The sequence below is a fragment of the Misgurnus anguillicaudatus genome, chromosome 21 (genome assembly GCF_027580225.2).
Source record: "Misgurnus anguillicaudatus chromosome 21, ASM2758022v2, whole genome shotgun sequence".
NCBI lineage: Eukaryota > Metazoa > Chordata > Actinopteri > Cypriniformes > Cobitidae > Misgurnus > Misgurnus anguillicaudatus.
In genome coordinates, this window is record NC_073357.2 from 29,987,230 (window position 1) to 30,009,669 (window position 22,440).

Genomic DNA, 22,440 nt, shown 5'->3' on the forward strand with positions numbered 1-22,440 from the left:
GGCAATTGCCTGTATTGCCTATTGGACGGGCCGGCCCTGGGCGTAAATGTAACACTCCTTACCACATTTGGAAGATCAGCTCCAAAATTAATACTGACAGGAGTTAATATCATCTTAACTACATTATCAGTACGAGTACGAATGTAAAATGATGAATCGGATAATAGTGGCTCTTTAAAAGTTTTGCTCAACAAAAAGTGTCATACAAAACAAGTCAGTATATTGTTTCATGTGAACGGGTGGGCGGAATGGATTTCAAAGATTTAGTACTCTAAAGGCTTGGGAACAATTGCTTGGTATGTGTTTTCTGGTTTTATTTTATATTTTTACACACAAACATGATTTACAAATGTCAAAACTTGTCCAAGGCCACAAAACCCGCTCAGACCCTAGAGGATAAAAATAATTTAACATGGCTATGAAGATGAATGAATGGAATTGACATACACAAAATGAGATGTCAATATAAGTCCATGATGACTGCTACATTGACCAGTGACACACAAAAAACAATTAATAAAATAATACAGGTTTACTGACCTTTAATAAACATTAGTACATTTTATGCTGATATCACAGGACTGTTCTTTTTAAAATAATACGACATAATTCAACCAAATGTGGTAAACCATTACCATATGTTATATATGTTTACATTCAACTCACAAGTTATCAAATATTTATGGTGATATTAACATTAAACATTGGTTGGTTTTAATATTAACCTAGAAAAGCAGCCCTCAGTGCATACTGTATGTCATATTTAAGTAAGTTAATAAAGAAACATGTTAACTGTGAATGGCTTTATTAATCTGACTACACATCCTCATCCAATGCATTCTGTCAATGGCTCTCATTCTGTTCTCTCGCAAACCTTTTTCTCCTGATATGACAGCATTGCGCGTGTGACCACTGACAACTAACATGCTACTGTAAATATGAAGATAAATGTGGTATTTCTGAAACCTTATTGCAATACTTTTGTTGAGACCATTTATAGTTCATTGCATTTCTCACTTTGGGTCTTATTGTACTGATGGAGTGAATTTTGTGATGCTAAATGGAAACCCCGTCATGTATGAGTCTGTTTTAAGCCCTCAACACCACTGACTGAGACTTTACTCCTTTACTGACACATAAACAGGTTGGATATACAAGAATCCAACTTGCTAGTCCTTCAGGCTGCTTTTACAGAAATGCCCTCTTATAGCTAAGCTTCTGGTCCTAATGTCACAATGGCTGTGTGTGTGTGCGCGCGTGTGTGTGTGCAAGTGTGTGTGTGTGTGTGTGTGCGCGCGGGCCATCTCTCAGTCTGTATCTGACAGCACTGTGGTTAGAAAGGTGGAGTGTTTGTACTGCAGATGTTATTGGGCCTGGAAAATAAACCACCCATTCCATTCCTCCATTTCATCCGAAAGCCAAAGGCGGATTCTAATTAGGGCCGTGACAGATGTGTCCTGGGATAGCGCTGTTTACACATGAGAAAGTGATGTTCCCTCTCTCTCACTTCATTTCCATTTCTGCTCCCGCTACTATTGAAAAAGACTTTAACAGGAAGTTCCTCTGCTTTTAAATCGTATCTAAAAATACTGTCAACCAATGCAGTACAGCTAATCCCGCACTCTCGAGTTGTCGATGGTAGGTATCCTCTACATTAATGGATTCTTGAACAAGAAGAAACATAGTTTACAAATCTTTCTCTATCTCTCTCTCTCTCTGTGTTGTTCTCTACTTCTCCAACACGCAGTCACTCACCAGTAAGAAAAAGAAGATGTCCATTCATTCGTTTTGCATTTATTTCAGCATTAGTATAATTTGAGAGATAAGTCATAGGCCTTTGTGTGACGATGCTAAATAATGATTTATTTATACAGCAAAAACAGAATTGGGAAAAAGTGCACACATTTTATTATTTATAACATTTTCAGGCAGTCCTAATTTTGTGATTTTTTTTGTTGTTTGTTTTAAAACTTCTGCAGAGAACGAGTGGGAAGTGTTTGCCGTTTTGCATTACTGGATTTGTCAGAAATATTGAAACTGTCTAGATCCGCCCACACAATGTGGTAAGTGCACGCAATATTAAAAATGAACAGACGGATATAAAGATGACCAACATGCATCTACTGTACCCTTGAGCCTGCAGGTTAATGAATCTAAGAATAGTTATCCAAAAGACATTTGAATGTTTAATTGAGGCCAGGAACGTTGTCAGGTGTCAGGGTGGTCTGTTTGTACCACTCTGATTGGTAGAGACCTCTGTTGCTGCATGATACTGAGAATCATATTAGTGCCACATTAGGACTTTTACAATCCTGGTATTCTGTAGGAGTGAGATTACTTGACATCATCTAAAGAACTGGTGAATACCTAATCAGTGCTGGGAACATTTCATATGTTCACATGTTTATATAATCATAAAGATATTAAAGTAAACACATTTGACTTGCTGTTTAAGATATAACATCCCTGGACTAGCGTATAATGAGCCTGGTAACAAATGAATAGAAATCCTTTTGGAGTCGGGGTGGTGATGGGACTGAGTACATACTGTACTGTGACATGTATGCTGTGACTCTGATCAGACCTCTAGATTTTAAAGCAACAGATAATAAGGGCTGATGATTTACAGAAAATTGTGAAAAAGCACTGCTAGTATTTTTTTCTCAGCTTTTTGTGGCAATGAAACTCAAAACTAACCTTGAATAGTCCATCCAATTATAAAGTTTTTCTCATAATTTTCTAACTCTCGTGCCTTCCTGTGTGCCTTTTTTATAGTTATATTAAAGGGGACATTTTCCATGTTTAAGTGCTATAATTGGGTCCCCAGTGCTTCTATCAACCTAGAAAATGTTACAAAAGATCAACCCAGTGACTTAGTTTTGTAAACTATTCTCTGCAATCATGTGAAAAAATAGGTAATTGAAATCTGGCTCCCCTTGTGATGTCAGAAGGTGATAATAATGCCCCTTAATCTGCACTCTCCAAGCACGGCACTGCCATTTCAGACTGATCTCACAGAAATTCGTGTTATAGTCATGCAAAATTTGATTACATTTATTTTTATCAATTTAGCTTTTTTGGTCCCTTCAGCACAAATGTCTTTTTCGTCTCACTTGCACAAATTTCTATAAAAAAAATTCTGTGTCCGTTGCACTACTTTCTTTTTCGCCTAATTTTATTTATTGTTTTCTCATAGTTTTTTCCTATTTTCTTACCATTTTCGCTTGGGGTTGAGGTTAGAATCACTTTCTGTTACATTTTTAGACATCCCAACCCAAACCCCAACTCCAAACGAGATTTTTAAAGCGGAAGAAAAACATGTAGAAACCAATACATAAAAGTACATCCTACCCCAAATCTAGCCCCAACCCCAAGTGACAATGACTTAAAAATAGGGGGGAATGAGAAAACAGTACATAAAATGACACAAAAAAGAAAGTCGTGCCATGGACACGAAAAACTATTTATAGAAATTTGTGCGAAAAAAAATGAATTTCATGCCATGGATACGAATAAATTAATCAAATTTTGCGTGACTAAAACACAACTTTTTGTGAGATTGTGTTGGCCATTTAGTGCAGAGAGAAAGACAGAGGAAGTAATTGACAGCACAACTGAGGTTTAATTTTCACAAACCACCATCATGGCAATCAGTGTTTGCATGTCATCAGCTCATTTGCTTTTAAAAGGACTCACATGGAAAAAGTATTGAACACACTTTATTTAATACTTTGTAGAAAAACATTTTGCACCTTGTTCTCTTCATGTGTTCAATACTTATTCCCTGTGTCATTTCACTTTATTTATTATGACTCAACTTGTATACTTAAATGTTCTGATTTCTTTGTATGAATTCAATATTTGGCTTGGTGGAAATTTAGTGTCCTGGCTTTGTAATGACATTGAACATGGATCAGCATCTATACTGCATTCATACATAAAAGTAAGTACATTGAATCTCAGTGGTTCTCGTGTGTCACATGACAGAACAGGCATATGACAACTAGTCAAGAGACATGCATGAACAAATGAGATTCGTCGTGCTGCTATATTGTACACCACAATTGTAGTTCTTCACATGTATTAACATGTCATAAATGAAATGTCATAACCTCCAATAGTGTTCGGCCGAGGAAAGAAAGTCATATACTGTCTGTAGTATATGTTATATATGTATAAATAAATTTCATATTTGAGTCAACTGTTGATTTAAGTAATAAACAAAGACACCAGTCAGAGATATGAAGTGTGTTTCACCTTAATCTCACACATTCTCTCTCTGTTGGTGGTACAAACCGAGGGGAATTGAGGTCACCTCACAGACAAGCGTGCACATACTCATAGACATGTGCATCACGACCTCATCCGGCCACCGGAGTGTGCTCCGCAGACCCCCGTGTCCCCCGGGCATCCCCCTGAATATATTCACTCCGACATCTGTTCCCCCCAAATACGCCTTCAACCCCCATCCGTCCTATTATCATGAGCTCCCGTGAACCCAGTGAATTGTGGGTAAGAGGACGCATAAAAGAATGATCAGGCGAGGCTTTCAGACGCGAGTCAGCGGTAAAGACTCGCTCTTTGTTGAACAAAATGGAAATGCGCAGACGAGCGTCGCACCTGTTGAAAGCCCTTGTGGTGCTCACCGGGCGCTCACACGTGGCATTATGTGCCTTATTATTTATACAGGGCTGTCAGCTAATATTGCATGTGCGTCTCAGCGGAGTACTCTCTTGACATCCTTGAAAGTCCCAGTAAGAGGCACCAAAAGTTGCACTGACGCTCACCGGGGACCTTCTGCTTTCTGAAGAATTCATAGCTCTGCACTATTGACATAATGCATCTGTGCTGCTGTCTGATAAGCATTCTTTTTCATCTCTGCTGTTCAGCCCCCTCACTCCACATGTTATTATGGCCTAGCGCTTCCCACCCGCCTCTGAATTTTTTAAGAGTACATTTAAACAGCGGTTCCCATTCTTGGGAGCGCAAGAATGTCATCCTTACTTTCTTTTTTGAAGTGCTTGATATAAAAGAACAAATCCCATCACGCGCAACTCGGGTAAATATTTGGAGCTGCAGTACTGGGAGTACCATATTTAACCCTTCGCTCTCTACAGACTTCCTGGTGTCAGTTACCTGCAAGTATGCCAGCTTATTATTTAAGGAATTAATTACAGTATCACTCGGCTCTGACAGTGGGATCGGCCGTACCTTCCGGCGGTATTTGACATCTGCGGAGGGGTGCGGGAAGGGTTAACAACATTGTTCATTGGACTGCAGCGAGAGACATTCTTTATGCTAGAACGACCTCTGATTAGGGGGTGAGATTTAATGGCAACTAATTAGCCAACCTCTTCAGCCCGGCGTAATGATCATACGAGCTGTCACCGACACTACCTGATACAATGATCCCCTTTCTCGCCCCTGATATGATATTTTATTCCCCTGCAATTACGCTTTCCCTCGTGCACCACGTGTGTTTATTGCCTGAAGCACACATGTCAAATTAAAGAGCAGCTTATGCACCTGATATTTAATTATTGCCCACCGCACACAATGGGGAAATGTCAAAGTGAGTGATCCACTTCGAGCAAGCAAGTGCTGTTTATGAACATTTACATCTGCTTTTACACTGTGAAAGATGAAATGTGCATTTTTTCATCCATTTGAGACGTTTTAAGTCGGTGCTTTTTGTTTTCTCGAAGGGTTGATCACAGACTCGCATTGTGTGAAAAACACTTTTCAAATGTTCAAGCTTTTGTTTGTTTTGGAAATTATGACATATTACTGTTTTGTCTCGTCTTGTCAGACACAAGCAGAATAGCGACATGCGATGCATGTTATGGCAATTACTGTGAATAAACTGTGAGATGTAAACACTTTTAATGCATTTCAATGTACAGTCTTTCAATGTGTGTGTTTGACTGGACTCCAAGGACATTTGCGACAATTAAAATAAGGAAAAATTCTTTACTGCTCCGATTTTCAAAAAGAGCACACATGTTTTTAATGTGACATGGTGGTAAAACTGTACTGTACGGAAAGCTATAATTTAGACGATAATTCATTTATTTTCCTGACTGTGAATGTTTTATTCGTCCTGTCACTGTAGAGATTCCCAAGCCCTGTGTCTTTCCTCTTGTGTTCATGTTGAAATTTACGAGCGTGTAAAATGTGATTTTGATTATATTTCGGCATACTGCAGTGCCTGTCTCCTCCTTTCAGACCTAAATAGCTCTTTTTTAATTGACTTATTCTTCCCATTTATTAAAGCATGATGTTGTGGTCGGAGTGTTTAATGCCTGACTCTTCCTTTTTAAAGCTCGTGCAGTGTTTCACCAAACGTGTCGGTTTCCTAATTACACATTTCTTTAAAACAGATTGTCAGTTTGGATCAGCGACAAAATCTCCCCCCCACGCGTATATTTGTCTCTCTTCGCAACACATTACAGTAAACATGTTTGTCGCATTGAGCATCATCAGGCCTACATTTCGTATATAATTTCTCCATATTAGGTTAATAGACAGTATAGAGCGTAATTGGCTTCGCTGTGTCTGTAATATCTTATGACGGCATATTTAATGTGTATTTTACCCTGACTGGCTCGTCTTGTTAAGGCTGATTGTTTGATTGTATCTAACGGACTGGCTCACCTCCACCTCAACACAGCGCTACAGGCAATAAATACATATTTATTACTCCCTATTTCATCGGCGATGTACTTATAAATGACTGCATTTATTCAGTCGCTTGACTGCTTTATGTAATCGAATGCTTTATGAATGCAGCAGATTAATTCATTAATTGCGACAGCGCTAATAAATTAGTGAAGTGATGTTCCTTTTATGATTGCCTTTAAAAGCCCCCTCATGTGTTTGAGCGGTGAGCATTTAATTCCCTTCAGCAGAAATGATGTTTGAAGAGAAGCAGGTCATGGACCTGACACAACATTTAATTGTTTCGCTTTACTTTTTCCTGTCCTGGACCTGAAGAAATGGCATTTGAAAGAGAGATCTTCTCCTGTATGGCCGCTTTGAGTTCTGTATCGACGATTATGGCATGGGCGTAAAAAAATCATTTGAAAAGCTAATGGAAAAAACAAGACAGTCGTATTCATACTGTCATGTTGACCAGACTTTTCATTTACCTCTGTCCTGTTATCAATGCAGTCCTCACTTTTTGCTCATCAGCTGCGCAGGGGTTCGCTCCGTCGCAGGCGGCAGCCGGTCCTGTGAGCACCTGCTTACTAGATGTAGATCTGAAATGCAGGTGGTGGAAGTTCCTTGACTGTGCCCTGGATACCAATATAACACAGATGTCATGGTGTTGTTCCAAAACCACAATCGCAACATATGGTAATTGCCGCAGGATGAGTTTGCCGGCCGTCTCGATAGCAGGGGAATGATAAAATAGAGAAGTCAGCTACTGATGCTGCCCAGAGCGAGAGCCTGCCATTGCCGACTCTATGAAATGTCAGTTATGTGAACGAGACGCCATCAGGTAAAACCATTAGCACTAGCCATAGCCGTAGCTATCCCAATGTCAAGTGTTGGGGAGGAAGGGGGGGGGTGAATTATTCTGCAGCTGTGCTCTCCACAGACATTAGTGTCTTCACAAAGTGGATTGTTTGTAATTCTCAGAGTGGACGTCTTTTCGGATTGCCGTTCTGTGGCGTGAATTTTAATATGTACTATACACACGTGCATGATGCATCAACCTGATACGTTGTTTTGAAGGATTGCACAACAGGAAGTTGTGTGAGTTAGGTCTGCGTTTTGTGCGTTCTCCTTCCATAATTGGGCAAAACAGCCGTAGAGATGTGTAACGAGTTTATGTGCGTAATGGAATTCACAGTGTCGCAGAATTAAAAACGTGTTATTTGAAGAAATAGGATCGTAAATGTAAATGAAGCAAACATGAGATCTGATTAGCGTGTTGACTGCATCGAGCGCCGACAAAATGTGTTTGTTTCATTGGCAAATATTTAGGTTAGGTGAGCACTATTTGTGAAAGCAATGTTTGTGGCTTCAGGAAATGCTCGGAATACTTGCACATGATTTGACATCTTGTTTTTTTTTTACTTGCGATGTGCAATATGTAAATTCTCTGTTTTATATTAAGCTACTGTACCTTTGCCTCCATGCAGCTATTTACTGTACCTGTATAACAATTTTCTGTACTTGCATTCATATATTTCCTGTATATTCACATTGAATCTGCATATTATTCTTGTTATTACTGTTTCCTACATAAAATTATCCAACGAAATATAAAAAACATTGTGTGACAATATAACCTTGATATTTTTAATATTAAGACTTGATTCTTCTAATCTCATGATTTGATTATGAGACTTTAACCTGAATTTTACAGACAAAGTCACATTCGTAGATTTATTACATTTTTAGTTTGGACGTGTTATTTGCTGGTGTACAGATGATGTAGTGAAGTGGATCTTTCTCCAGCTTTACATATATAGAAGTTGTTGATTTTCTCAGGCTGGGTGGAAGCTGTGCGATTTGCTTCTGAACAGATGAATTTGGCCATTATTCATCCTCACCTCCTGAGCCTGCTGGTGGAAATTGAAAATGAGAGCTGTTTTCTGCATTTGTAGTCTGAAGTTTTGCGGTTCAGAGTCTGAAAACATACACGCACACACACAAACTTAGATTGTATTGAGAGCCTCGATTGAACGTTCCTCTTTAAAGACTCTTACTGGGATCTCTCAGAAAGGTCGCTCTTGTGATTTTGTGGCGCCACCATCTGGTCATAAGCAGGTCAGGTGAACAAAGACCTTTAAAACCAGAATTACGCTGAAACAAAACTGATGTTAGTTTTAATATTTGTATTCTTGATCTTTGATTATTTAGAATATATGTTTATGTAAAACAAAATGAGTAAAACTTTGACATGTCAAGGGTAATTTCTTTGAATCGTGTTTGTCACAATCAGTAGTGACAACTTCTTTTTATACACTATACATTCTGCTTGTTTTTTACCCAATGCTGGATAAATATTGGACAAAACGCATGTTGGGTAAATAAATAAACCTCTGTTGGGTTGTTACAGTGTAATGCTGGGTTGTTACAACTCATGGTTGGGTTAACAACAACCCAGCATATGTTAATTTATAACCCAATATATGTTCTGTCCAATATTTACCCAGCATTGGCTTAAAAATAGCACAGCAGAATGTAGAATATAAAATTGACATTTTACAGTAACTTATACTAATGCACTGCAAAAAAATACTTTCTTTCGTTTTTAAACAATTTAAGTAAATTTGTGCTTTAAACAAGCAAAAATATCTGCCAATGGGGTGAGAAATGTTTGCTTGAATTAAAGGAATATTCCATTTCCTAAAAGAAAAATCCAGATAATTTACTCACCACCATGTCATCCAAAATGTTGATGTCTTTCTTTGTTCAGTCGAGAAGAAATTATGTTTTTTGAGGAAAACATTGCAGGATTTTTCTCATTTTAATAGACACCAACATTTAATACTTAACTCAACACTTAACAGTTTTTTTCAACGAAGTTTCAAAGGACTATAAACGATCCCAAACGAGGCATAAGGGTCTTATCTAGCAAAACGATTGTCATTTTTGACAAGAAAAATAAAAAATATGCTCTTTTAAACCACAACTTTTCGTCTAGGTCCGGTGCAGCGCGACCTAACGTAAATGCGTAGTGACGTAGGGAGGTCACGTGTTACATATATAAAATGCACATTTGCGGACCATTGTAAACAATAAACTGACACAAAGACATTAATTAATATCATTCCTCATACAACAACGTCAGAATAGTCCTCTTTCTCAACACTTGTAAACACTGGGGTGGAGTTTCGCGTTCATCCTCTGTGACCTCTTGACGTCATGAGGTATTGCGTGGGGTCACGCTATCGCATTACGACCGGATTTAGACGAGAAGTTGTGGTTTAAAAGTGGATATTTTTTATTTTTTTGTCAAAAATGACAATCGTTTCGCTAGATAAGACCCTTATGCCTCGTTTGGGATCGTTTATAGTCATTTGAAACTCCGTTGAAAAAGTGTTGAGTTAAGGATTAAATGTTGGGCTCTATTAAAGTCCATCCTGCAATGTTTTCCTCAAAAAACATAATTTCTTCTCGACTGAACAAAGAAAGACATGAATATTTTGGATGACATGGTGGTGAGTAAATTATCTGGATTTTTCTTGTAAGAAAATTGAATATTCCTTTAAGCACAAATTCACTTAAATTATATAGTTTTTTGTCTATAAACTAGACTTATTTTCTTAGGGCATTTTGCTCATCAAGAAAATACATCTTAATTTAAGAATGTTAAGATATTTCTACTGTAAACAAGACAGAAATACTAAGTAAGAAAGTCATTTTTTGCAGTGTGCCAACTGTATAGATACCACTAGTTTCTTATCATTACAATAGGTCCCAACTGATTTGCATGTGAAAACTGTCATTCACAGAATAACAAAACATTTGACAAAGGCATCTTTTGTTTGAATATGAAAATCCTCACCTGCTTCTAAGATAACAGATCCTCATCAATATCATTATGATTCATAATGTGTGATGTTACTGACAGTAAAAATCAAACTATACATATTGACAGCAGTCTTTCTTCATTCACGACTAGTGGATGTTCAAGATCTGTTTCTTATATCCTTCCTCTTCTTTTAGACAGTATGCATCTGCTGGCCGTGGAGTAATTGGCTCAATACACATATTGATCAGATGAGTATGAAAATGCCATCAAAATGTCAGTTGTTAAGTTTATTGATTAAGCAGTAAGTCTTGGGTCATTTGAAGCAGTTCTTGTTTCCCCATATTGTTGGGTGAATAAAACAGCTCCTAATGAAGGAGAACATAAATAAATATGATGCTGTGGAATGTGTTATGTGAGGGACGGAGAGCTCACTCACGTAACTGGACGTAAGGTCTCTTGTTTATCACTGTCACTGTATTTTTTCTTCACTCCCACACACACATACACGGAGTGATCAAGGCTAGCAGAGAAAAGGAAATGAATAAAGTGAAAGAAAGCGAATGATTTGGTTTCTGTTCAAAGGCCTCTTTGAACTGTTTTTGTTGGAACTGTTTTGTAATTGTTTTAATGTCATGTTATCAAATTAAACAACAAATTGGGAGATTTAGTCGATTAACTCAAATTTTTTAACAGATGAGTTTTAAGATATTCAGAATGTTACTTAAAGGGGCAGTGTGTAATTTTTAGAAGGATCGCTTGACATAAATGAAAAATATTTTACAACCTATATGATCAGGGGTGTAAGACCTTTCATAATGCACCGTTATGTTTTTATTACCTTAGAATGAGATGTTTTATCTACATACAAAGAGGGTCCCCTTACATGGAAGTCGCCATTTTGTGCCGCCATGTTTCTACAGAAGCCCTTTAAGGACAACTTTGGTATTTTACACTTAAAGCCCTGTTTTCAGATTGTTTATGATGAAATAAAACGGTTTTGACTGAAATTTGGACATATGCGGCTGCCCCGAGAATTTTCGGGTATTTGTTGTTTCATCTCCCACCTCTACAATGTGTGTATAGGTGCACTGGAACAATCCTTCCTAAAATGCATTAAACTTTCATTTAAGGAAAAATAGGTCCACAAGTTTACAACGAATGCTAAAACAGCTGTTGGAAAGCGTCTTTTGCAGCGTTTTTTGTGTGAGCATATCAGTGAACACCCCTGACCACTCGATGAGTTTTACGTCTTTGTAAACGAAAGTTTAACGCATTTTAGGAAGGATTGTTCCAGTGCACCTATACAGCCATTATAGAGGTGGGAGGTGATACAACAAACACCCGAAACTTCTCGGGCCAGCATCATATGTCCAAATTTCAGTCAAAACCGTTCTATTTCATCATGCACAATCTGAAAACAGGGCTTTAAGTGTAAAATACCGAACTTGTCCTTTAACGGACAAACTTTTTTACTAAGTTGTCTCCGACGATGACATGTTTGTCCGGTGGCGGCTAACGTAGCTCCTCTATGTGTTACAAATGCAAGGTTTGAGCATTGGACTGAGCCGTTGGTTGCAATGCGCAACCTCACCACTAGATGTCGCAAACATTTACACACTGCACCTTTAAAAAACTATGAGTCAAAGAGAAAAAGCAGGAAAAATACTGAGATATAGCAGATTTGTATTTAGCTTATCGTAATAAAATCCAGACTTGTATTGAGATGCCTCATGCCATGAGTAAGATCGGCAATTCAATGCATTTTTCTGCCATCATCTGTGCCATGTGTTTTCTCAACATTTTATAGTATTTGCTCCTTTATAACCAAATGTTTGTTCTTCAGAGTGCCCCCCTTTCCCTTAAAGTATTGAAGTACAGTGAATTTTTAAATAAATGCCCATCAGAATCCTGCTCTTAAATGTGTTTGCTTACATTTGACTGTATAATACATATGGATGCTTATATAAGCACAACAGCAACTGCACCTCTGTACCTTGAGAATTGGGACCATCTGTAATGATAAATATATGTGCTCCAATTTTCACACTCAAAATATAGTCTCTGTTCATTTTCCTCTCCGAGTCCAGAAAAATGAAAATTATCCTTCTAGGAAGCTCCCTTTGATGCGTAGTATTCTGTTTGATTTGCCCATTTTAAATTATGTGTGAATTATTTACACAAGCTGTTATGATGTCTCCAGCAACAGTGCGTATATTGTTCCAGTGAGTTAGGCTTCACAGCATGCTTCTGAAGCCCGACTTTGTTGCAAAGCAAGGTGCAGAATTGGCAAATGTTTCTTTCCTGGAAAAACAAATGGAGTGTATGCGTCAGGATGCAAAGGTGTTTAAACAACAGATGGAGATCCCTCGTACAAGACAGCGGTTAAAACCAAGTTTGAATATATGCAAAAAACATTCAAAATATCAAAGTGCTTGTTTTAAATGAATTCATTTCCATTCCATGTATTAGTATAGTCTAGAATCATGAATCATCAGGTTTTGTACAAACTTTTGGAGTCATTAAAGTAAAACAGTGAAATATCAATACTTAAAATTCATGTGAGAGCTGCTTCCTCATAATCTTATGTTTACAATATTATTTGCATCTATCAAATATAGCATTTTTATTAGTGATCTCTCATTTACAAACTCACTGAATGTGAAGCTGCATGTGTTCTATATTGTATAACCAGCCAAGTCAGTTACAAAAATAAAAGGATATTGATAAAAACATCTAGCTAGTTAGCATAATAACATTACATACCGTATTACGTTAAGAGAGACAAAGATCATTAAAATCAATTAAAATTTTGTCATCATTTTTTCATCCTCATGTTGTTCTAAATCTGTATGAATTTTTTTCCAATGAACACAAAAGAAGATATTGTAAAAAAAAAATGATGGTAAGCACACAGCTGATTGTAACCATTGACTTCCATTGTTCATTTTTGGGTGAGCTATCCCTTTAAAGCCAGTATATTTTCACAAACAAAAAATACATAGATTGATGCTTATCAAACAAATCTAGATCCCGCTTAGCTGCTAGAGCAAAAACATGCACCTTGTATGTTTTATGTCATTCCTCTGATCTTCAGATGTATATTCATTTAACTTGTGGTGTCAGAAGCTATGTCTGTATGCAAAATAAATATGGTTTTACATATATGGATATGAAGTGGGTTGCCAAACATGTATTTACAGTACACATGCAGGTATGATGTGATTTATAGATACTGGATTACTGATTGTTCCTGACTGCTGATTGTTCCTGACTGCTGTTTAAAAAGAAACACTACAGTCCATTGTTAAAAATAATACTGTTCACACCTAAAGTAGGGTAATTTTAATATTTACACCTTTTTGTCCCACTACTGTTAAAGGTGCATTGTGTTACTTTTAGAAGGATCTCTTGACAGAAATGCAGTATCACATACGTACTGTAAGGAATAACATCGTTTTTTGCACAAGAAGGCATTTAAGGGATAATGTATTGTATTCATAGACAGATTTATCTATTTATTTTTACCACAGAAATTATTTCAGGAACATGAAATATTAAATTGTGATTTTCAAAAATAAAACTTGTTCTAAAGTTTTCAGTTTTTGAATCAGTTCTTTTTGAACATTTCCATCTCATTATAACAAAACCATGATAATATTGATAATGTGATAACTTTGGTCACTATAATCATGATATGAAATTTTCATAACGTCCCATCCCTACCGTCATGTTTCTACAGTAGCCCTTAATGGATAAATTCGCGTTTTGTCCCTATGTTATCTCAGACAACAACATGTTTGTCCTGCTTCTCATTGCGTTTTGAAATGAAGGTTGGTTGAAATTCGCAATCACCCTCTAGATGCTGCTAAAATACAGATTACACCAATAAATTAAAGGTAGGACGATATATTGCAGAGGTCAATAAATCTGCCAATATTCTGATTTTTTTATTATTATTATTATTATTATTGGCATCGGGCGATATTTTTTTTCAATGGGCCAGTAATAAAATAGACACTCAGTGTCACTCAAAATGTAAAGCCAAAGTCTGACAGACAGTAAAATAACCAATCATTAATTTACTTTTTAACATGACTTTATGTTGTGTCACAACACAACACTAGTTCAAACAGTGATTGGTCAGATCCACATTAATTATGTCTTGTAAATATGTTTTAAATACTTTAAAGGTGCAGTGTGTACATTTTAGCGGCATCTAGTGGTGAGGTTGCGAATTGCAACCAACGGCGTAGTCCACTGCTCACCCCTTGTATTTGAAACACATAGAGAAGCTATGGTAGCTGCCACCGGACAAACATGTCATTGACGGAGACAACTTAGTACAAAAAATTGTCTGTTAAGGGCTTCTGTAGAAAAATGGAGGCACAAAATGGCCTCCATGTAAGGGGACCCTCTTTGTATGTAGATAAAAAGGTCTCGTTCTAAGGTAATAAGCACATAACGGTTCATTATGAAAGGTCTTTATACACCTCTGATAATATAGTTTTGTATATTATTTTGCATTTCTGTCAAGAGATCCCTTTTTAAAATTACACACTGCACCTTTAAAAGGGTATATTTATAAATGTTATGCATAACTAATGTTTTTTTTTGTTTCACCAAATTTCTTTTTGTTTCTTATTTACTGTGATAACATTTGTGTCATATCGGCCATACAGCTTTCTTAATATCGTATTGGCATCAGCCACAAAAAAAAATCCATATCGGTCAACCTCTACTTTAAATGTTTATAAATGAGCATCACTTGATGAGACAACAGATTCATTTCCAATCTGAACCTAAAGAACAAGTCACTACACATTCACAAAACATTTGACTTGTCTATATATACCTCAAATTTTTATTTTTTTTGTATGAACGCCACATGAAAGTCCTCTGAAGACATGTATCTTTACAATCTTGTGCCTTAATACATGTATTGTGTACAGCAGCAATTGGGTGCTTTGTTGTTTAAAACCAGCACAGTGTCACAACTAAAACAGTATAATGAGAACATCTGATCGGTCAGCATCCCGCCTCGTAACGCTCCCGCGTGGATGTTTAGAGCGAGAGTGTGAAAAACAGAGTATCTGAGAGCGGCAGAAACACAGTCGGATGAAATAATCATAGCCGCACGACACAGTGAGTGTGAAGTGGGAGGAAAGATCTTGTCACCCCCTGCTGCTAGTCCTTTAATATTCACACAACCCCACCCGTCACATCCTCCTTTAGGTGGAAAGAGCTAGAACACTAAATAGCAGTGTGGCGAGGAGATTCTTCTGCCACACTTAAAATGCAGAAAAATAACTATTTTGTACCAAAAATACCGTATATGTGTACATGTGTGTAATTGCTTGCTTGTCTGATAGTAATTGGCCTTTTGTTAAAGTCTTTATATCAGACATGTTCCCATAAGTGCACAATTAAAGCTAATGATGTAACTTTGCTAAATGCATGCTTTGTTGTTTCTGCTTTGTTCTCCGCTACTGATACTGAAATCCCAAGATAAAAACTGCAATGTAAATGAGCTTCAAAAGCTGCTAAATTATTACAATACCACCCACAATTCAATGTTTTAACTCGCTCTGCGAATACCGCCTTTGTGTTCTTTGGCAAGACGCGGAGGAACAAACACAAGGGGACAAAAACAGAACGGTTTGCCCTTTATAAATTATGATTCTTCCTTTCGTGGTCCGCCCTCCCACAAATTAGTAAATAAATAGCATTGTAATGTACAACCATCCCAGCCCTTTCTTTTGGGTCAAATCTAATCTCCTCCATTAGGAGCAAAGCCTGCGAGTCTTTGAAGATAATTAGCAAATGCGCTGGAATGTCTGCGATGCTTGGCAGGTGCGTTTGATCACTTCCATCAGGCGAAATGGGTGCTGACAGGGGTGGGGTGATGGAGGAGGGGTAAAAGAGGTTACAGGAAGAGAGGTGGGCTGTGCAGACTTCCATTTAAGATCGGTAAAGGCCAGTTTCTCTTTTTTTAATGAGCCTTTGATCAGATTTTAAAAGGCAAATCATTTGTTAGCTATTGTTTCGGCCAAAATATGAAAGATGAATGATCGAGAATGTTCCTTGTGCAAACATCGTGAAGTGATTTTTGTTATACTATGTGAGGCAAATCCCTCGGAAAGTCATTAAAATATTCTCTTTGATTGTGATGGTCATTACCACTTCACTGTTTACCATCTGTAAAAAAATACATATCTACACTGAAAAAATTATTCATTGAATTTAATACATTTTTTTAAGGTAAGTGGTTGCAATCAAATTATTTAAGCTACATTTAAACAAAAAAGATTAGTAACGTAAAATAAAATATAAAACGTTTGTTTAAATTTAGCTTAAATAAATTGATTGCAACCACTTACCTTAAAAAAATTGATTAAATTTAATGAAATTTTTTTTTCAGTGTACAGTATGTTCAATGGCAGATTTAAAGCACAACAAAATTATGACATTTCACCAGTATTGCGATCAGCGATATTGCGATAAGTGAAGACCCACAATTATTATGTTACTTACGTGAGAGCTCATTTGCAGATGCCAAGAGCGTAGTTTATATATAAATGCTAATATTTGAAAGTCAAATGAATGTTGAAAGGGCTGGTAATAACTGTTAATTAACTCTTGTTTTCTTCTCCGTGCGCCACTCGACAAAGTTGAACCGACTGAAAGATTCACAAGGCTTCTCTTTAACATTTCGGACCACAAAGCTAAATTTCAAAGCGTCGGGCTTTGCCTTTGAAGTGGGGTATTCTCTGTAGATTAGATATTATTTTAAGATCCCTTTGTTTAAAAATTCATTTTTATTATCCCTGCATGAAATGCAACGGCAATTCCCAGCATAGCCGACCATCAGTGCAATTAACATCTTCGATCCAGACCGCATTCCTGATAATTAATACAGACTTTTGGACTCCCCTGTGATTCCTCACAGGGGTTTGATTCTTCTGCATTAACCGTTCGTTTGCAAAATGAGATTCATCCTAATGAAAATGGAATGGGAAACTTTAATGAACATGAGTGCCGTGTCATCATAATAAAGACTTGGAAACAACAGCGCACTTCCACGCTATAGCTGACTGAACTCGTGTAGCTACATCATGTGCCAATTAAGCGTGACGATAAAAACTAACACGTGTGGGTGTTCGGCAATCGAGGATGTAAACAACTGTTTTGGAGGAGATTGTCATTAACGCCGGGTGTCGAGCCGAGTGATGACAGTGAGAGCTCGAGAGTTGTTGTGTGCGTTTGATCCGTCGCATCTTTTTGTTTTAATTAATGTATCATTAATATGTATACTAAATGCATGTTTGCTCTTGAGGACTGGAATGATTCTTTTTTTAGATCAATCCCAGCCCGATGCCAAATGAACATTTTGTGTTCTTGATGGCTATCAAGTGTGTACATAACTTAAAAAGAGTAAATTGTCATGTGCAAACACGATAGTCAACCCAGCCTTGTTTTATTGATCCAGGTGCGATGCTTTCTTGTTAACACAACACAGGGGTCCCACACTTTCGGGCCTTATCTGCTTTTGTGCTTTTAGATCTAAAAACAAGGGAAGCGTTTTAGAGGCGTCCATTTGTAGCTCTGTTTCGGTGTGTAAATGTTGGGTAAACCCACCTATGGGAGTCGTCTGAGTGTTTTAAGGACATCCTTGAACATGGACCGTTTCTGATGAAGAAACAGAAGGAGATCCAGAGCATGAACAAATCAACTTTTCCCAAAGGTGAACATCTCCGATGTCCACATAACACTAGTCCAGAGCTGATTTGGAACTTCTTAAACTGTTTCAAGATCAGTCAGCCGTGTGTAGCGAGTCCACGGTCCCATGTTGGTGGGAAAGGCAGATCATTCAGCTGGGAAGAGCCAGAGAGACAGCTAATATTCGTTTTCACATCACTCAGATAAAAGGTCCACAAGGCCCTACAGGAAATTTTGTCTAGAGCGTCTTTCTACAGAGAAAATGCTGTCAAGAGGGGTCATAATGTGTATTCTGTCTCCATAAAGACTTAATGATCCAGCGAGGATGATCGATTGCAGCAGGGATCTGACTGCTGAGGAAGATGTACTACCATATATCTAAAATGTGTCATCGGCTTATTGGCTAAGCGTACATTTGCTTCAGAGAGCTTCCATTTCTGCGCACATGATCAGAGTGACTACAGTTATTGCTACTACTTTAATAGTATAATAACGTCTTAATGTGCCAATGTCTGTGTAAGAAGCTTTTACAGTTAAATACATTTTTTATGTCTTTTTATTCTTAATAACTGGTGGCTAATGCTACATGGTTTATTGAAGTAACAATTATTGTTGTATAGTGTTTTTTTATACATTTTGGATACAACATATCAAGTATCTTCTTCTTAAATGCTTTAGACTTCACTTGGTACCTGTCATCAGTTCCCCCTTCACGTATCAGACTTTATTCCCCATAATCTTCTGTTTAGACCTGTTTATCATCACCTGGATATATTAATTTACTCCCTTTGTCTTGGTCGGAGTATGCCGCATGTGTTTTGGATAATTAAAGAACTTGTACTGTGTTTGAATAGTACGATTCTCATGAAAAACAACAACGACGAATCTGAACCCCTAACCACACACCTAACCCCAATGTCACAGGGTCAAGGCAAATCGTACCAAAACTTACGAATGTGGTCGTATTAATTAATACGAATTAGCCGACTCGTAAAATACTTACGAATTCTTGTGAGATAGCGTTAGTTATACCATGACGGTACCCTATTTGTGGAAAATGTCAGTAACCTGAACTATACAATAGCTGATAAGAGATCTTTATTGACTTTGATAGACAGGGTTGTTTGATAGCACTACAAAAAATCTTTTTATTTATAAAATAGTTATTTTTTTAACCCAGCATTGGGTCACGAACCCAACCCACTGAGTTTTAATTTAAACTATGCTGGGTTGTTTGAAATCAAAATGCTGGGTTGTTTTGCACTGCTTTGCTACAGTGCAAAATTACACTTCTCTGGACGTTGTGAAGGGTTTTTCTTTATCATGGAGAGGATAATGCGATCATACACCAGTGTTATCATATATAGACGCACAAGATTTTATGTTGCTGAACTTACCAGTGTGTTATTTTTTTAGTCAGAATGAACCAAATTGTTGATTTGGCCACTCTTAATGTTCCTGCTATCTCTCTGATGGATTTATTGTGTTATTGAAACCTAAATATGGTCTGTATCACTTGCATGGAGATTTCCCTGAACCACATGATTTGGGTTTACAGCCACAGCTTTCAGATGCAATTCCCACACATAAAATCAACTCCAGCCCTTTAACATCTGTCATTCATGAGGAAATTATTTAACAAATAGACAATACCTGTCCATAAAACAGCTTTTAAGTCAACTGTCCCATTACTTTTGACCCCATTAAAAAGGGGGAGCTACATATTAAACGGCTGTAATTCCTAAATCCTTCAGCCAATTTGTATGTGAATACCCTCAAAATAAAGCTGAGAATGTGCACTTTAAGCCAATAACTGAATACATTTTGGTAAACAGCTAAAATAACACAAAATGTGCCTCTGTCCCAATATTTATGGACCTGACTGTATATGAAGAGTTTGGTTCCAAAACGCGATAAACGCCATTTTTGAAAAAAATGAGTTACTGCCAAAATCAGTATTATATCAAGTCAGTATTTAAAAGTTTTTAAAAAAGTTTTATTAAATATTTTTACGCAAAATCCAATATCCGCAGTGTTATTCTGTCATCTTTTCTACAGAATGCAATAAATCCGCTCCACATATTACAGCGCACCATTCCACGCAATGTAAACAAACAATAGCGGCGCGTTGAGTACATGGAATCTTAGTTTTCCTCATCTACTTTGTACTTCGTGATCAACAAACAAACAAAAACAAAATAATACTTTAATGGCATTGATAAACCTGTGACGGGAAAGATTGTAAGTCATCAACATCCAATGCGAGAGGCACTCGGGAGACGGGTGCTTGTTCTCCCGAAAGCATCTGTGAAGTTTATGTGATTCTAACACATTGACCCCAGGGGATCTTATGAAAAACTTTCCATTATTTAACTCAAAAGTCAACGAAAATCGAGCAGGACCAAAAAATTTTACAGCTGATCGCTTTGAAAAATGTTAAGCGACGGCGTCGAGTATAACAGCAGCAAAGACAGTGATCTTAATATGACAAAGTAAGCGTTTTGATGAATGTCATTAATGTTTATTTTTTATCAGTGTATACCACTAGTTAACTAAATGAATATAACATGGCAAAGATGAATGCACATTTATACATTGATTCAATAGATTTATAGCATTTTACAAAAAATAATTCGTTTTTATAATAAATCTTTGAAAATCAAGTTATGGATTTGAATTTTTTATGTTTTTATAACCTAAAGATGCTATGTGAAAGTTTGTAACAGAAAATAGTGGTTTTCATCTTGTCACTTTCTTGGTATAGAAAACACGTTTGTTACCAAAATTTGTCAAAATGTATTTATTGCGTTTTGGAACCAAACTCTTCATATATTTATATATTTTTTGCAGATACTCATAGTATAAGATTATGCTGAATAAATAAAAGATGGCAGAATGTTTTACCCTCCACTCAAACATACAAAGACACGCGTATTGGAAAGTTTGAGCTGAGGACGATTCTAATAAATCTGAGCTTTAACACAGGGCATTTAATATCAGCACGTCTTAATGGGCTCTTGCTGTTGAATTATCTATGGCGCCTCTGTGAAGGACCATCAAACTCTTGAACTTGAGCGCTCTGTCTTGTAATTGAATAATACATTACATGTGGCAATTATTTTTGTTAGAGCTAGACTGAGAAATCAATAACCAGGGGATCAGATCAGTGGCTGCCGCTCTCTTGTCTTTCCCCCTTGTGGCCAATTACATTATCTCAGACTTAAACACCTGCACTGTGTCGGCACGGCGACAGTCGAATCTGAACGCTGGTGCGCTACAGTAGAGCGAAACAAACTTTCTGAAGTACTTCCAAAGATGGAGAACATAGAAAACGTCTTTCATAGTGCAGATTTGGTAGTAAGTTGGGTTGGTTGTGACAGATAGAGACATCATTCAAAGTTGGGATAATAAATGCAAGGACTGACTAAATAAATGATGCACGTGTTTAGCTCCGCAGGCACTATTCTTCACGACAAAGAGAGGGATTAAAGAGGTCTTGTATAATGAACTACTACCTTTATGTGCACCAGCATACACCTGTATATAAACAACATATTAGTCAAGGATCACTCACTGGTAGAGTTGTTCTGTTCGACCAGACAAACAAATACAATTTACTGTTGTTGGCTATTAAAAAGATGTTTATCAGGTCTCATTAAATGTAGATGCAGCTTGCGGCTGGCTACATCAAAGACTTGTTTTGTTAAATGGAGTCTAATAAAGGCTTCGGTTATGCAGGCTTCACACAGCCATTGACACCATCATATGACCACAGCTGTAAATTTGCTATACTCGCTATTTAGCTTGATGTGTACTAGTTGTATAGGTGAAATCATTTTAATGTCACTCTATCATATACACAAGTGCAACAGGGAGTGAAAGTCTTTGGGCCTTTGAATAGGTGCAGTGACAGTAACCAGACATTGACCAGACGTTCTTTGAATACCGTGATTGAATTCACTTTTGTGCATTGGCCAACTCTCAGGGCTTTTCTGCTGGCATACAGTAACAGATGTCAAGTGAAATATGTGTTTTTATCTCTTTTTACCTATGTATTTTCAGTCGCTTCTCATTTCTAATTCTGTCGGATTGCAGATTTTTTGTCAGATCTCATTTTCTTGAAATGAAGTTGTGACTGAATCGTGATCCGTTGTATGACAGGCGGAAAACAGCGCTCTTTAGCCGTTGCCCGATTTGCATAATTCCTTTAGTGCTAAAACAAAACAGCCAGCACA

At 37.2% G+C, this 22,440-nt stretch overlaps 1 long non-coding RNA gene across 1 annotated transcript in view; it reads left to right on the forward strand.

Moving 5' to 3' along the window:
- LOC129441930 (uncharacterized) overlaps window positions 1-2,672 on the forward strand; it is a 145,880-nt gene extending 143,208 nt beyond the window's left edge. The window contains exon 5 of the long non-coding RNA XR_012360284.1: window positions 1,980-2,672. This is a non-coding gene — a long non-coding RNA (uncharacterized lncRNA). The remainder of the gene's footprint in view (window positions 1-1,979) is intronic.
- Window positions 2,673-22,440: the final 19,768 nt, after the last annotated feature.